This window comes from Tinamus guttatus, unplaced genomic scaffold (assembly GCF_059628265.1).
Source record: "Tinamus guttatus ecotype Peru unplaced genomic scaffold, ASM5962826v1 Tinamus_guttatus_pri_ptg000010l, whole genome shotgun sequence".
In the NCBI taxonomy this organism is placed as follows: Eukaryota; Metazoa; Chordata; class Aves; order Tinamiformes; family Tinamidae; genus Tinamus; species Tinamus guttatus.
This window is the reverse complement of record NW_028288544.1, coordinates 3,808,781-3,825,432: the sequence shown is the minus strand read 5'-3', so window position 1 is coordinate 3,825,432 and position 16,652 is coordinate 3,808,781.

The following is a 16,652-nucleotide window of genomic DNA, read 5'->3' as shown; positions in this document are numbered from 1 at the left end:
TCAATAACACCTATTTTTTTTCCATCATGCATGCATACATTTAATAGAGAAGGTAAACCCTTCTTTGTACATTAGAAGTAACCATCATGCCACATTTTTTAGCAGAACTGGCAAACTGATAGTCATTCAGCAGATTCTGAATCTAGGTCTGGAAGAAAGTCATCAGGAAACAAATAAATCAACAAAATAAACAGAACTACAAATTTGTTCTTTTTTATCCTTGGTTAACATTATCACCCTTCCTACAAGACAAGGACAACAGACCATGGCAGCAAGGTGGACAGTGAGCCCTCTTCCATGACTAGGCAAGGCTCAGCCCAGTGTGACTGGATGGGAGGAGGCATCTACCAAGGCATTCAACTTTGTTCCCACCACACCAACCATGTTGAAAGAGGCACCAGAGGGGAGCCCTACAGTGGCATGACTATTGCTTAGACCATGCTGCCTTCAGTGAAGAGATGTTGTATGTTTTCTCATGTGTGATATCCTTAAAAGCATGACCAACAAAAAGTAATAATGAAAATCGCAAAGCTCCATATATAATTAAAAAAATGAGGATTTGCAATAATAAAGGTGTGATTAAATTTACAGCAAGTAACAAGCAGGATGTTGATGTGACTAAATCACCCAGAGGGTGAGGAAACACAAATTACATGGTTCTGAATGCAGCCATGACAAACCACCTCCACAGCAATTTCAAATAGCAGACACAAACCCAAGTGTTTCCTTGGCTAAGATCAGACTTGACCACATACTTTACTGATTTACTGTCCAAATTTACTAGTCCAAATTTGTCCATAAGTTAATGGGTATAATCACTCTTTCTCACTTCAGTAGTTTTTCTAGAAACTAAGCTGATTAATAAGGATATATAAAAATATAAAAATAAGTATATATATACATATATATATATATAAAACCATTTCAACATTTTCAGGTGGAAGAGACTGCAGAAGGGAAAAAAAAACAAAACACCTTTGACATGAGAATATTTCCAGAAACAGCAACATTTACTACTAGCGACTATTTAAAACTCATTACATTGGTATAAATATACCAGCCCCGCTTCCCAAACAGTGCTGAAGTGTAACAAAGGTGCTTTATATGCTGAACACCTCCATACTTCAATATTTCTTTAGTTAGCTTATTTGCATACTGAAAGTTAAAGAAATAGAGAGCTTTATTCTGAAACAGGCATATGAAACTAGATTATCTGCATAGTTATGGTGTACTCAAACGTGTACAGATAACCAGTCACATAAGTCCCAACTCTCCACAGCTGAAAGTTTTTTCAATGCATAGAACTGGAAATGATAGGAGCTTGGGCTTTCTGATCACTTTTATTCAAGAGAATATATTTTTTTAAGTTAAAAGAATCTCCTACTCTCATATTACACTACATCATTATCAAATATATCTTCCAACAAAACTTTAAATAAGTAATTCAGGCTTTTCTGAAAATGAAGGGTTTTTTAGTCAGTTTGGAAATAATCTGATACAATGTTAAAAATGAAAAGGAGGCTGAAGGATCCTTGTCCATAGGAGAAAATGCTAACGTGCCATGGCTTTTAACGGGGCTGTCAGTCAGTTCTAGACTGAAAGAGGAGTAGTCATGATTTTCACTCCATCACAGCAGAAACAGTGAAGGATATATTTTATTCTAGAAAAAGCAACATGTGAATCTACAGGTCTTACAGAAAAGTCCTTTTTTTTTTTTTTTTTTTTTTAAGGGATTTCTTCCCCTAAGAAAGAAAAATCATCTTTTATTTAGTTTAAAATGCAAAATTGCCCTTTAAAGACAGAGCTACACAGGTTTTACAAATGTTCTTCTGATGGGGTGTTTGTGCTTTCCAGAAAGGAAGGTTCACATTGTTGATCCTTGAATTACCACTATAAGTGTTTCGGTAAGAATTTTGTTCAAACTTTTAATGAAAAATCTGTTCCACCTTAGTGAGAAAAAGCAAATCATCACGTTCAACCTGCAAACTTTGCCTCAGGAAATGATCCCTGAGTTTCGAGGACTCAGCTTTCATCATCTTTCTGTAACTTCTTGATAAATTATTCGTAGTGAAAGCACACTTCTACTCAGTTGAACGTAGTAGTTAATCTGTGCTTAATTTCATGCTGAAATACACTGTCACTATACTTTTGTCTCAATTTAAACTACATTGTAAGATCATCTCGTTAAACTATTCAAATGCACTAAAAATATAACAATCAATTTAGCACCCACTGCTGATCAGGTAAGAATAGCATTACAGCTATATTGCATATTAGCTAAATAATATGTATTTTACAAGAAATGATCAACAATCAGAAACAGTTGTTGCCATACCAATGCCATGGAATTTATAGGAATTGTTGGGGGGGGAAAAAAAAAAGCAGGGTATTTTGTTCCAGTAAGCTTGGATGACTAAAGATCTTTTTGCAGTGTTGCAGGCACTACCAAAATATAACTGCTTGACAGGAGAAGTTGTAGGCTCGTTCAGAGATGGAGTAAAAGAAACTTCAGTAAAAACTGGTTTGGGTATTTTGCCCAACCACCTAAAACACTAGTAAATATTTTACACACATTTCAATTTAATTATTGCTGTTAACAGGAAGAACACGTATAAATCTTTTGGAAATGGTGTGTTTTACTTCCATGACACTTACTTACTGAGGAGCTGAGAATTATTTTCTGGCCCTCCCTGTTGTCCAGCGATTTCAATTTTAGCACTTATTTAAGTATTTAATAATATGAGAGCAATCAACTCATCTAATGGGCTCCAATGACATTTAAGAACTAAATAATGCAGAGTAAGTTCGTGAAAACACCCAGAGGTAATGGTGTCAACAGAGACTACCTCTCAAAGATCACCTTTCAGTTCCTATTGACTTAGAGGAATATATCTGGTGGCAAGATTAGGCAGGAGGCAGAAAGGGTCCAAGAAAAGTATAAACTTAAATTTGTATTGTAAAAATTACAGCAAATCTACTGAGTAAATTCCCAAGCTACAAAGTTCATACATCATCAGTTAGTACTACTCTCAAAATTGCAGGGACACCAGTACAGCAAGTTCTCACACCCCAAGAGAACAGGAGTAAAAATCCTACTTCAACTACTCTTTTACTGAACCTGATAGAACCTCTCTCTCCAGGATAGGAGAGATAGGTAGGGTGCTAGGAAAGGTGCAAAACTGCTACCTACAAACTTCAAAAATTCCTGTTATGACCTCACCCACCAGGGGACACATGAGAAATATGCTACACTACCATTTAAAGGCTTAAATATTGAAAACTCAGAATTCTATATATGCGTAATAAGGGAAGTATAGTTCAAGTATCCAGAGGCTGGCATTGCACTTGTTCTGAAATGATCTGAAGTACCTAAAGAGGAGTTTTGTATCAATTTATATGTCTGGACATGTGCTTCGCTGTACTATGAAAATAATAAAGGCACTAGGAGCAACCAGTTTCTATACTAATTAATGAGTATATGACATCATGGCAGCAGGCAAGATTGAACTTCTATGCATCCTTTGATCTATGCACAAAACTCAATGGATCTATTTAGAGTAGCCACGTGAGATTCTTATCCTGTGAGAATGAAGGATTACACTCATTCTGCAATAGGCTGCAGATGGGACAGCAACATAACATATTTTTAGAAGTTTCCAGTAGACATGTATAAGATATCTGCTATCAGACCATGAAAGTTCTTTTTTTTTCAGATTATTCCTTTCATTTGAAAACTTACTTGTGCAATTTTTATCCTGTATATAAATTAACCTGAAATATATACACACATACATGCAGATACAGAAAGAATAATCATTTTCTTTCTGCCTCAGGCAAAAATAAGATTTAAATTATATGCATGTCCAAACTATATCTAACACATATTTTTCTTCTATTTTAAATGTATCATGCGATATAAATGCTTTCCCAATAATTTTTGATAAAACTAGCATTACTATTCCTATTCCTTACCAGGATATTTTATTTTATACTCCATTGTGCAGAATGAAAAAGAAAGTAATCTCATATGTAGAATCCTAAAGACACTCATTCCCAACCAGTACAGACATGCCTGTTAAGGCATCCAATTTCAGTGAATTAAAGTTCAGTCCTTTTTACCATTAAAAATGCAAAACTACAAACCACAACATAAAGATCTTCTTTAGAGCGCTAGCACTTTTTATTTCATTCTGAATGAAAATAATTTTTAAAAGGACATTTAGATAGCTAGGAGTGTAATTATTCTTTGTAAAAATGTTTTCATGGAAGATAACACTGACGTTTGAAAAATGTCCTCTAGGCTAAAAGTACATAGTAGGTTAAGTTTGCTTCGTTTATACCCCAGAAATCAATACTCCTCCATACTGTAACAGAAAGTTACAGACACTCTTTGAGGTTGAGACTGTTGCTGTGACAGATGCTGCAGAAACACAGAACAAAAGTGCCTATAAAAGTCCTGGTGATCAAATAGTATTAACCTGGCATCTACTTAAAAGCAAATCTTTCTCACCCAAGCAAAAAGGCTCATATAGCTAGAACACATACAGCTGCATTTGGAGGATCAAAACCATGCATAGAGTTTCATGTGAAAACAGCCAACGACCCAAATGTGAAACACTGTCTCACAAGAGGAAGTTAGCAAAGGAAGAGATTATCTGAGGTTACCACCACTGTGATCTCTAAATTGCAGAACCACAAGTTCACAGGAAAAGCTGCAAAACAGTCAAATGTGATTGTAATGCCCAAGAGACTCAAAAAAAAAAAAAGGACAGAAAAGAAAAAAAGCAGACATGTAAGTGGGGATGACAATTTTACTGCCGTCCAAAAAAAAAAAATCCTTTTTGGACTTAATCCAGACCACTCAGAAATGTTGCATGCAATGGAACTCCCCTCACTTTTTTCATTTATTGGGGGAACTTCTTACGTTAATAATGCCTGATACATAACCCAGTGTTTCCAATTCTGACTTTAATTTCTGTCCTCTTTTCCAAATAATATTTCTTAATTAGTCTTGATCTTTATTCTGTCCAAATACTTATAAGTTTCAAGTTCCCTAGCCTGTTCTTCACCTCTTCTATGTGTAATTAATAGCTTTACTTTTTTCTAGATTATTGTTTTAATTGTCCTTCACGCAATTACCTCCAAGATGTCAGAAATCCAGCTGGAGTCATGCAGAACAGTTCTCTCTATATATGTACGTATATCTACACCTATCTACAGACTTGAGCAATTCAAGATATCAAATTAATATTTTTATTTGTAAAGCATTTCCACAGAAGGTCACATTAATACAACTGAGCACATCACATCCTGCAGTTGCTATGAGATCAAAGTGCATTTTAATTGTATTTCCATATCCTGCTAATGACTCAGTCTTGCACACAAAACTATGTTAAAAATATATTCTTTGTTTCTCAAAGTACCATGACAGCATATAGGAGCTCAGCACAAGGCTCAGAGACACTTGTGCCAGTCAATCTACAGCTGTAGTTTGAAGGCTGCAAACTAAATTAAAAGGAATACTTGCTTTTACATTATATAGATATAATCTTAAACTATGTGAATGTGTATGACCCCAGATGTGCATTCCCACACAACTGCTCTTTCACTGTTCAAGGATAAATGCCTCTATGTTTCCAGGCTAAAATTGCACCACCCTGCTGGTAGCCTCATCTCACTCCAAGTCAATATGCTGTGCATGCATATTCATTATCGGCAAAACCCTGTTGCTACCTCTGCTACTCTCATCTGTTATCTCATTATCTTTAGTTTCTATATGTAGCTAGAGACAGCATATATTTATACAGAGCACAGAGTTTATCTGTCTACTTGTCTATGTACCGAGATGCATCTGATTCTTTTTCAGGCAGAAAAAGAAAAAAAAAATCCCAGAGAGAAAATAAAATATATTGTCACACAATTCATTTGGGGTTATCACTGTCCTCACTGCTCCCCAAAATACCCTTGGTGAGAGTGCCAGTTGCATTTTCATGGAAAGAAGCTTGAAACGCAGATAGGCTTAAAAGGTTATATATTGTTTCTGCAAATTTTCTCCAGTCACAGTTGATATGACCAATTTGCATCAGAAGGCTTCAAGACATCCATTAAATATTGGGTTAATTTTAAAATTTAGAATTTTATAATCTTATTTCTGATCTTGAGTTGTGCAGGCATGGCTCTCAGAGCAGGACTGGAACCTGACACTTGGCTCCAAAATCATATATCGTGTTAGCCACACGTGTGGCTAACATGTATGTAGTTCTACACGCACAACACACTTCTATTAGTGTGATGTAGTGCAAGAATCTGATTTAATGGCATTAAAGAGGCATGATGTTCATTCTAATTGTTTAAAACATCATTTTAAAAGACTTTGATAACTCTAAGTAGTCATTTTATTAGAAAATTTAAGGTTACATAAAAGGTATATATCAAGCACTCTGCATATTTACTATCTCAGGTTAAAAAAAAAAAAAAGAATATAAACCTAGACAACAGTAGTGAAAGGACTCTAACCTTAATAGTATTTTTATCTAGTACTGAATGCAATTATCTACCCAAGCAAAGTGACAAGAATCTCTACAGCTCTTTGTCTGCTCTAAATAAAGCTACTGCTGATTCTTACTGCAGACACTGCAACTTTCCTTCCTATGGAAGGAAAAAAAAGTAAAAAAGATCAACCAGATAAATGTAATTTCAAGTTGTACACAGGACATCTTCATTACGCCTGGGGACTTAATATCTGACTGTGTCACAGCAGCAGGTGAACATGCGATGTCAGCATCTGGCAGGAAAAGCTGTTTCCAGGGGTCTGTACTTTGCTTGGTTCCCAACATCACCAGACCCCTTGGGTTAGGTCTGTCTTGCAAGCGCTTCTGCTAAACTTCTACCGACAAAGCATTTATGAGAAAGGATACAGGTTACATCAGCAAAGTTTCATCTTTCCTAGCAGGCTTTTATTTTCCTCCACACTCCTTTCTGTTCCCATTCTGAACGAATATCTGAGTCCAGCAAAAGTTCTGGGGTTTTTGCTAATGCAGCTCTGCTACGACTTTACCATATCCTTACTGCACTTAGCTGTGCTAGCAGAAACCTATAATGCAGGCCTTGCATGAGAACAGTTTGAATGTGCGGAGTGAATGAATTGTGGTAATTATGTAAGAGGAGAGGAAATCTGAACTCTTGATTATCTCAATCCTGCTTAGGAGGAAGAAGAGTTCTGCCTTCTAAACAGATAGGATTTCATCCCTGATTTTTTTCCCTGCTTTGGTACAAAAGAGAAAAGTAGCTGAAGCAAGGCTTTAGACTGAATGTTAACCTCATTTATGGCTACTGTCTTCAACACAAGCTATCATCATGTTTTAACAGCTTTAGGAGAATACACTACTATAACCAAGCTCTTTATCTAACTCAGATAGTTGTAGACTGCAAATATAATGCAGGTGTAAAGGTGTAAAAAGACAAGATGTAAAAAGCTAAGATAAAACTTTCTGCTGAGACACCTCATTGATTAGTTAATTACTATTTGATAAGCAAAAGTCAAAATCTCTTTCAGTCTCTAGACACCTAGGTTACCAATTCTAAAACAGGGAACAATGGTAAGGGAAATTGCTCCTTTATTTTTTAAAATCTCTTAAAAAGTGATTGTGGGAGGAGGTTATTTCTTGCAAAATATCCAGGAACAATAGCAGTAGTAACTAAGTTTCTTTCTGCTCATTGCTAGAATATGTTGTGGTTGCCAGATGTGCAAGTTTCCACACACACACAGTCCTAGGAATGTGACTCAATTTTGACTAAAAGCAATAATTTTTGTGAGAAGGCACATTTCAGTTTTAGAACCTCTTTTAACCCTGTATCTCACTACTCAGACTGCTGTTAACTAATAGATGTGACCATTTCTCCACTAGCAAGTGAGAGAACTGGGCTAACCCAAAAGCTTCTGGTGACAGGAATAACTTTCTACTACCAGTGGGCTAGGTTGAATTCTTGGTTTTGAAAAAGGCATGTGTGCTCCTCTTCCTGTAGCTGAGGAAGAGAAATGGAAAACATAGACAGCATCTGACAAACCTTTAAAAGTACCAAAGATGTCAGTCTAAAGCTAGCTTTCCACTACTGCTTCTTATATAGCTATATGGAACCTATGAAAATCACAGCTGGCATTTATACCGGTAATAAAACACTTTTTACTTTTCATTGTGGTAAAGGTATTTACTGTCTATCTAGTTAAAGTAAATTTACTAATTATATCTTGTATAAACTCTGATGAAAACTGACCTCCTTTGTGGAAAATATATCTATCAACATCTACCATAGGGAACTGATTTGTTCAGTTCATGTATTTCTTCATTTGTAACAGGTATTTTCTATGACTGAAGAATAACTTTTAGAAGAGATTCTCCATGCATATGCAAAGAAAAAAAGAAAGCAATAAGTTTATGAAGTAAGTACCCACATCACAAGACACAAAATTATTCAAAAAAGTCTTGTGTTAAATAACAGCACTCATTTTTTATGGCAGTACAAAATTGTTTTAAGCATCGCAATACTTCAAAGTCAATAATAAAGCAGAAAAGATTAATTAGTGAGGAAACTCTTATTTTAAATAACAAGAAAAGGAAATGACATTCGTTGAAGTACTAGAAGTTCTGCCCACTAACTAGAGTGTGATCATTATACTTTGGTTTTGCTTATTAGAGAAGTTTACAGGCAGCCAAGGAAATCCCAAACTAAAACTGGTACTTTGTTGGCTCTCACTACAAGCTGATTTAGACTTCGACTAATTTAGGTCACATAAACATGAAAGCAATGACACACAGTGAGTGATTTCATAGCTGAAATAATATTTAGCACTTCTGTAGAACTATGAATCCCCAGATCTCCCAGTAGTCAGGAAACAAATTAATTAAAACTCTCAACACCTCTGCAAAGCTCATGAGTACAGTTATCTGTTTTATGAGGAAGGAAACAGAGACATGCAGAGGTGGAGTGACTTGCCCAAGGCTTCCCGGCAAGAGACTTTCAGAGTAATAAACAGAATCTGAATTAGTGGTTCCCATTGCTGCCCTTCAACTGCATTGTTCCTTTCCTGAGCTATTGCACTGAGTTAGAATAACTGCTGGCGTGATAAACATAATGTGGCAACATTAGCTGGGAATTTCTTTGTCTGTATTTAGACTAGATTAAAACTTTAATGCTATTTAAATCATAATTAATCTTCCTAGGGTGACTCCAAATCCCCAACTAGTTGAGCAATAATTCTTGTATTTCATTCACAATCGTAACCATTTTCTATATTTTCACTGCTCATGCCCAGAGAAGAAGCTATTCCAGTTAGAAACTGTAGGAATGCCCCTCCATCCACGCCCCACCAGCCCTATGTCTTTTTCAAGAGGGATAGAAAAGCAAAGAGAACGGCTACTTTGCTTAATATGGAACTGGACTGCAAGGTCCGGCGTGGGATGCACCCAGGTTGATGCACTGCTCGCTACAGGACTGGAACTCGCGTCCTGGGCATGAGGACACCACTTCATGGGTTAATACCCGCCTCCCCAGCTCGTTTCGACTTCTCCAGCAAACAAGAGAAGCCGCGGGCAGCTGCGATGGGTAAATCACTCTCTTGCTGTCGCTCGGCTCCTCGAGGTGCGAACTCCGCACGCTGCCGCTTACCTTTCACACGGGCATGGCTGCGCGGCTCGGCTCACTCGCGCTGCGGCGGGCTCGGCGGCTCCGGCCCGCGCGGCTCTGCAAGGGCACGGAGCTGTTAGAGCAGCGCTCGCCCGGCCCCCGCACGCCCCTTCCCAGCCCTTTCTGCGCTGACGCCCCCGGAAAGGTGCGGGCTGCCAAGCGGCGGCGCCGTGACAGCAGCGCGCACCGCCGGCCCCGCGGAAAACTCGGGAAAAAAGAAAAAAAAAAAAAAAGTTGGTTGCGAGCAGCGGAGCTCCTGGCCGGGCGCCCCGGCTCCCCGCCCGGACCAGGCCTCCCGCCCGCAGTGCCGGCCCAGCCCGGTGCTGCCGCCCACCTGCCGGGTGCCCCCGCGGAGCCCCGGCTCGCGTGGGGTCTGCATTGCTCCCCCCCGCCCCAAGCCGGCCGTAACGCGTGTCCCGGCCCCGCGCGGGGACCGCCCACCCCTCGGGAGCGGAGCGGAGGCTCCGGCACTCACCGCCCGCAGCCCCGGCCCGGCCCGGCCCAGCGCGGCTCGGCTCGGTTCTGCACGGCGCCGCCGCTCCGCCGCCACGAAGTTTCTCCTGCGAAGCCTCGGGGGAAGGAGCTGGGAGGGGGGCGGTTTTCAAGTCAGGAAGGAAAGTGGCTCCCCCCGCCCCATCTCCCTCCCTCCTGTCCGCCCGCCCGCCCTCCTTCCTCCGTCCTTACCTCTCCCGATCCTCCTCCTCCTCCGCCCCCGGCCCCGCTCCAGCCCGGCCCGCCGGCCCCTCTCGCCATGGCGGCGGCAGCGGGGGCGCCCGGCGGGGACGGTGATCCGGGATGGAGATATGGGAAGGGGATCCGGGATGAGGATCTGAGACGGGGACGTGGGATGGGAATTCGGGATGGGAACTCGGGACTGGAATCTGTTACGGGGATCCGCGTCGGGGATCCGGGATGAGAACTCGGGTCGGAGATCGGGGACAGGGATTCGAGATGGGAACTCGGGTCGGGGACCCGGACTGATAACCCGAGACGCGGAAGGGGATCGGATACGGGAATACGAGCTAGGGACCTGGGACGAGGATCTGGCCCAGGAAAGGGACGGGGATTCAGGAGGAGAAGAGGGATCTGCGCCGTTCCTGAGGCGCCGCGGCTGTGGCACGGGAAGAGGTGCAGCCTGTGCAGCCTGGGAGCCCCAGGGCTTTTTGTTATTACCTATTTTTATGTAAAAAGTTCCTCGTGCAAAACACAAAACCGTGTAACACTGTGGTCGTTCAAGCCAGGTCACGCTGACATATTTTGCAGCCATTCAGCTGAAGATACTTAAGTAAGTAACATAAAATAGGGCAAAGCATGAAGTATTTTGGAGTGGTCTTTAATTCTTCATCAGCACAATCAGGGAAAAGTATGATTTCAAGAATTTCCAGTGCTCTTTGGCACCTGTAAGCTGAACAAACTTTTAGACTACTGTCCTGGGAACTCAATAAAAATATTTCCATATGACAAGATGCTGTTCAATTACCTGAACATTTACATTTTCCAAAGTTTGTTCTTTATTTTACTAATCTGTTCAGTGATGTTACTGAATCTGCTACTGGGCTATGTAACAGTGCTCAGTTCTCCCTAATTAACAGCGGCTCTTAAAATGCAAAAGTTGTTTTCTGAGGATGGTTTCAAACGGGCTCTTCTTGGCTTGCAGCCTGACTTCCTGCTGTTCTATCAAGTTTAATAAACCTTTAGAAACTATGCAAATTCATATATTCCCCTTCACTTCTTCACTTCTCTTCATTTTGCAGCAGTGTCTACTGACAGCCTTAAGAATAGGGAGCCACATGCAGTTGCTGCATACTCAAGGAGCGATGCCAGAGCCTGTAAAGAAGCCTTGTTTTTTGCTAGTAATGACACGCCTAACAGCACCGAGTGCTTCAGCTTCAGTCATGCAAAAACTAGATTAATCATTAGAAGAAATGGTTCTAAACACTTACATAAATGATGTTATGTTGCACTGCATTGATACTGCAGTTGCAGAATATTAGTGGTGGACGCACAGTGTGCCCGAGAAGAGCTACAAACAGCTGGTGCACCTCCAGCTGGGCAAGATGTGGCTAAAAGTGCATTTCTACTGGGATTTCCAGCAGACATCAGGATATCTAGTTATGAGGAAGAAAGTGCCTAAGCAACGCATCATACCTGTCCGCATTAGTTATTTAAATGTTTTAGCCATCTGACTCTAAATAAAATGGAGTTTGATCTTGCAGTTCTGAACAGCGTAGAATGACTTTTAAACCCGGACCTTAGCCTCTAGCAGTATCTGCATTTAGGAGAAACTGAGTTGTGCCGCACTGCCAAGATGAGTGAAGCTTGCTGTGCTCTCTCAAAGTCTGTGCACTCGCAGCTCTTTCCCAGGGAGGAGGAGCTGGGTTGTGCGTGGGTCTTGCTCTGATATGGAGTCAGATTGGGATGGAGCTGCATAGCTCCAGACTGGAGAGCTCAGAAGCCTGTCTGCCTCAGTCTCTGTTGACACTGTTGACTTCAACATCCCTCCTAAAACTAACAGTTAGGATTCCAACATCCCTCAACAGTATTTTGGAGTTTTCCATCATTTACGTATAGATGGAAAAGTTGTACATAAAACTCCTTCCACTCTAAAGGGGGACTAAGGCAAGTAAGGCCTCACTGGGCTTCAGCCACCACTCTTAAGATGCAAAATTCTTGGAAAGTAGAGAGAAATTAGAATGATCACAGGTCTGGTAAGCATCACTTATAGGGAAAGAGTGAAAAAATAGCTTAAAGATGCGAAGGCTAAAGGAAGATATAATAGCATTTATGAAGAGTGCCAAAAAGAAGAAAATAATTTCCACATCCACGGAGAATAATATGTAAGTTGCAGTAAGGAGACTTGCCTAAATGAGGGGGAAAAATGTAATTGATAGGGTAAATAGAGCTTGAACTAGAAGGACTGAATGGCATCTGTATCCTTGAAGGCTTTTTAAAAACAAATAAGACAAATATTTGACAGGAATAGTTCAGGTCTAGAAAGACTGATCTTGCCTTGGGGCATGAGGTGTGGACCAGATGACCTGTCAAGGTCCTTTCCAATCCTGTTGCTATAATTATGTTCAAAACATTGCTTTCACGGACAATAGACAAGATCCGGCTCCTCTCCGATCTTCTTATGACCTTCTTCTCTTTGGCAATGGGAATAACCTCTTTTGCTAGGTTTGAGCTTATATATGGGATATGTTAGCTGTGCTGATGAATTTTTTCCTATCTGCGGCTCTTGGCATCTGCCGCAGACATTTCGAATGGGATCCGTCACAAATTTTTCCTTAAATATGGAACATATCACACACTTTTGTCTTATATATTGCTAATTGTCACACCAGACTCTCCTTCTAACCAGCAGAGGAAAACAAGTGCTTTTAGGACACAACTTATTTGACTTGTGTCAGGATTCTTCCATAGGATGTGACAAATCATGCCTCCAAGCTACATATTCTTTCCACCTACCATAAAGCTGGTTTAAATGGCTGACTAAACTACTCATTGTATGCTTTTCACTCCCTTTCTGTTTCTTTCTCTTCACAATCTCTCCTTCTCTCTGAGTCCCCACACATCAGAATCTCCCACTGCTCCTAAACAGCATCCATTTTCTTTTCTCTTTTTTTTTTTTTTCCTATTGGAAAGGTGCTACTGAGCTCAATAATTTCTGTAGCGTCATTTCCATAAATTACACCATGCAGCATTCAAGTATATAGCAAACTGACCTTTCATGTGGCACTGGTCCAGGATGAATTACAGTGAGGGGCTAAATTTACCTTTTGGCTCTAATGAACATTGACTTGGCTAGTTGTGCAGAGTATGCTTCATGGAAAATGTTTGAAAACTGCTCTGGTCAGAGGCTATTCACTCATATGTCTCATGCTTTGCATTTATTTTTCCTCAGCCTTTATGACAAGCAGCATGGACTGGAACATGAAATGCCTGGTGTCTTTGTGAGTGAGACAAATATAAGGAGGAGGAGGGGTGTCCTTTTCCAGCAATTGCAGTTTTTTTAAGTCACACACATAGAATTAACTGCTTTAGATGCAGAAATACACAGAATACGTCCTTAAATTTTCAGCCTCATCTGGAGCTTTCTGGGTAACCAACTCTTAGTTACTAGATCTTGACAACATCTCTCTCTTTTCACCCCCTCATATTCAAGTAATGTTTGAGAAGGGAAAACTTCCAGGATGGCCCTAGGATGTCTGGCTTTGTGCTCAAAGAGAAGAGGGAAAGGTGCTGGACGCAAGAGGCAAATTTCCTTTATTTTACTACTGTTTTGTCTGACTGACTAAGGAAGACACGAAGAAGGAACAAGCCCCATTGCTGTTCTCCAGAGGTGAGAAAGAGCGGGGCAGCATGACAGTTTGGGCTCATCCTTTCCAAAAGTGACAAGAAATGTGTGCTGAGCTTTGTATGCATTTCTAAAGCATCTGATTCTCAATCAGTTGTGAAGGGGCTTTTTCCTTTTTCTTTCTTTATGACTGAGGATATTTGCCTAAAGAAGGAAGCCATCAGTCTGTTTCACACGTACAACCTTGGTCATTTCTGCCTTCCTGGCTGCTCAGCCTATGCAATAGCATTTTTTATTTTTTTATCCTTTTATTATTTTTTGCATTTTTGTTAGGTGCCTCTCTACCTCTGAAGTCCTGTTCTCTGCGCAATTTGCTCAGTTTCGCTTTCCTTGGTAAGAGACACTTCTGCTTTCATCATAAAGTTCCAAAACTTAACATGAAAAGATAGAAAGGCTCTCCAGCTTCTTTCACTAATTCACCCCTTTTAATTTTTTTTTATTATAGTTCTGCAATCCTTTGCCCCATCATGTTCAGCTGCAATGATCTGTGATTACATCTTAGCCTTGTGGGCTGAAATCTTTAAGATGAGAGCACTAGGTCAGTCTCTTCTTGTTCTACAATCTGTACATTTGCGTAATGCTCACTCTGCCCTGCTTGATCCGGGCTGCTCTCCCCAGCTCTTCTCCCTGGACTGTGTTAGTGGCACATGAAGGCAGCTCCAGTTTTCAAAACTTGTCTTAATTCCAGCCTCCTTTGGGGGAATTTGGGCCTTCTGCTCTTTTTCAGGGAGGGTGTGGAACAGACAGTGTCCTAACTTGTTGTTACTACTGTGTCCTCCAAGTTTACGAGCGTCTTGCATGATTCATAGCATTTACTACTTAGGGATTTTGGGCCCTGGCTCACACTGCAGGCATCAGGCAGAAATGGTCACACATCCAAAATTAGGTACCTTTAGGGAGCAACCTGAATTTAGCCCTGAGTATGAGAAAGAGTTGGAAATCGAGGAATCTTTTCTGGTGCAAAACAGATTCCCTCGCAAGGTAAAAAACTAGCTTGCTGTTTCCCATGGGTCTATCAGGTGCCAGGTACCTCCGTGGGGCTGGGAAAAAGGTGTAAAAAAATATTCCTCCATTCTTCTGTTTTCTACTGTGCATGCGTGTACTGGAAATGCTGCTTTTTCCCCTGCAGATGTAGCCTTTTACTCCTCTACATTGTGGCAGCCAAAGTAGCAGTGGGGTAGCTGGAAGGGGAAAACACTAGATGTGTTTCCTAAACAGCTCTTCTTTATATGTAAATGGAACATCTTTCTCTGCTTTACATTTCCTTTCTTTCCCTTCTGTGCACTCACCATGTGTTTTGCCTGGTTTAGCCTGAGGCCAGCAGACAGAAAGTCAGATGAGAAAAAAACTCCTGCAGATTTCTGAGTGAATGGGAAACTGCAGCACCAGTGACCTCAGCAAGGGGAAGTAAAACCCTGGTGAGAGAGGACAGACTCACAGCGTTGAATATCTCTGGAGGAGAGCAATCATACAGCAAGCACATAGGTGCTCACTGACCTAGACCCGACAAAAAATTACATCTATCATCTGGTCTATACTATTAACAGCAAAATCCACTATGACAGCAGGGAAGACAATGCATTTTTTTTCCACTGCTGTATTTAGATTTATCTATCAGCCTCTGCATCACCAACTATCCTGCTCCTTCTTTGGGATCTCATTTCATCCTTTCTCTTACATATGTCCTCTAGCATAAGACAACAGGTTGGGAGGATGGAACAACATAGGGCTTTTCATTCAGCTGGATTTGTTGTTACTTTGTTCTCAAATGTGTGACCTTTCTCAACATATCAACATTTTTTCCCTCCAATATTTCTGTGGTTTTATAAACTGAGCAGGATCCCCTGGGAAGTAGAAGCCATTAATAATCACAGAAACCTAAAGACAGATTTAGTAAGGGTTCCTTTAGAGCTTCTACACTCTCTCCCTTAAATGCCAGATATGTTGCAATAATGTTTTCCATTTGCAACACACTGTTTTCAATGAATGGAATTTTTAAGACTAGAGACCACCTTTTTATGAGATCACTTGATGTGCAAGCAGACAACTAAGCAAGTGCTGACACTCATGGCAATATTTAGAAAACGCTTTCTGAGCCCCCCACTTCTCATGTTCTTCTGTTTCATACATCAATAAATTTCATCTTTCTTTCATTAGAGATGTGTTAAAAAAAAAGTATGTGCTAGAGATTGTTTTTGAACTTTTTTTTTCCTGATTCTTCAGCTCTTCATAATAGTCCAGTCATGATTTGTTGTATCCCTGTTAAAGCCAAGACTCAAAGGCAGGATATTAGATCAAACACAAGCACAGGCATGAGAGATTTATTTCCCTTCAAAGCTGGTAAAATAATGCTTGTATACGCAGCAATACAGGATACCAGAGTGTTCAATTCTGCATACTTGACTGTGAAGCAATGGTGCCCATCAGCTTCATGCTTTTGTTGTGGTCATATACACTCCCAAAAGACTGCTCCACCTCTGCCCTTAGCAATAGGGGCCTTATTCGGCTGTTACACTTTTTTGCATCAGTTATTGGTTATTGTGTGTATTGTTCTGGGGCTTCTGGTACTACCCTGTTCCTGTGCTCTCAAGGCCACTGCTGTCTTGCACTC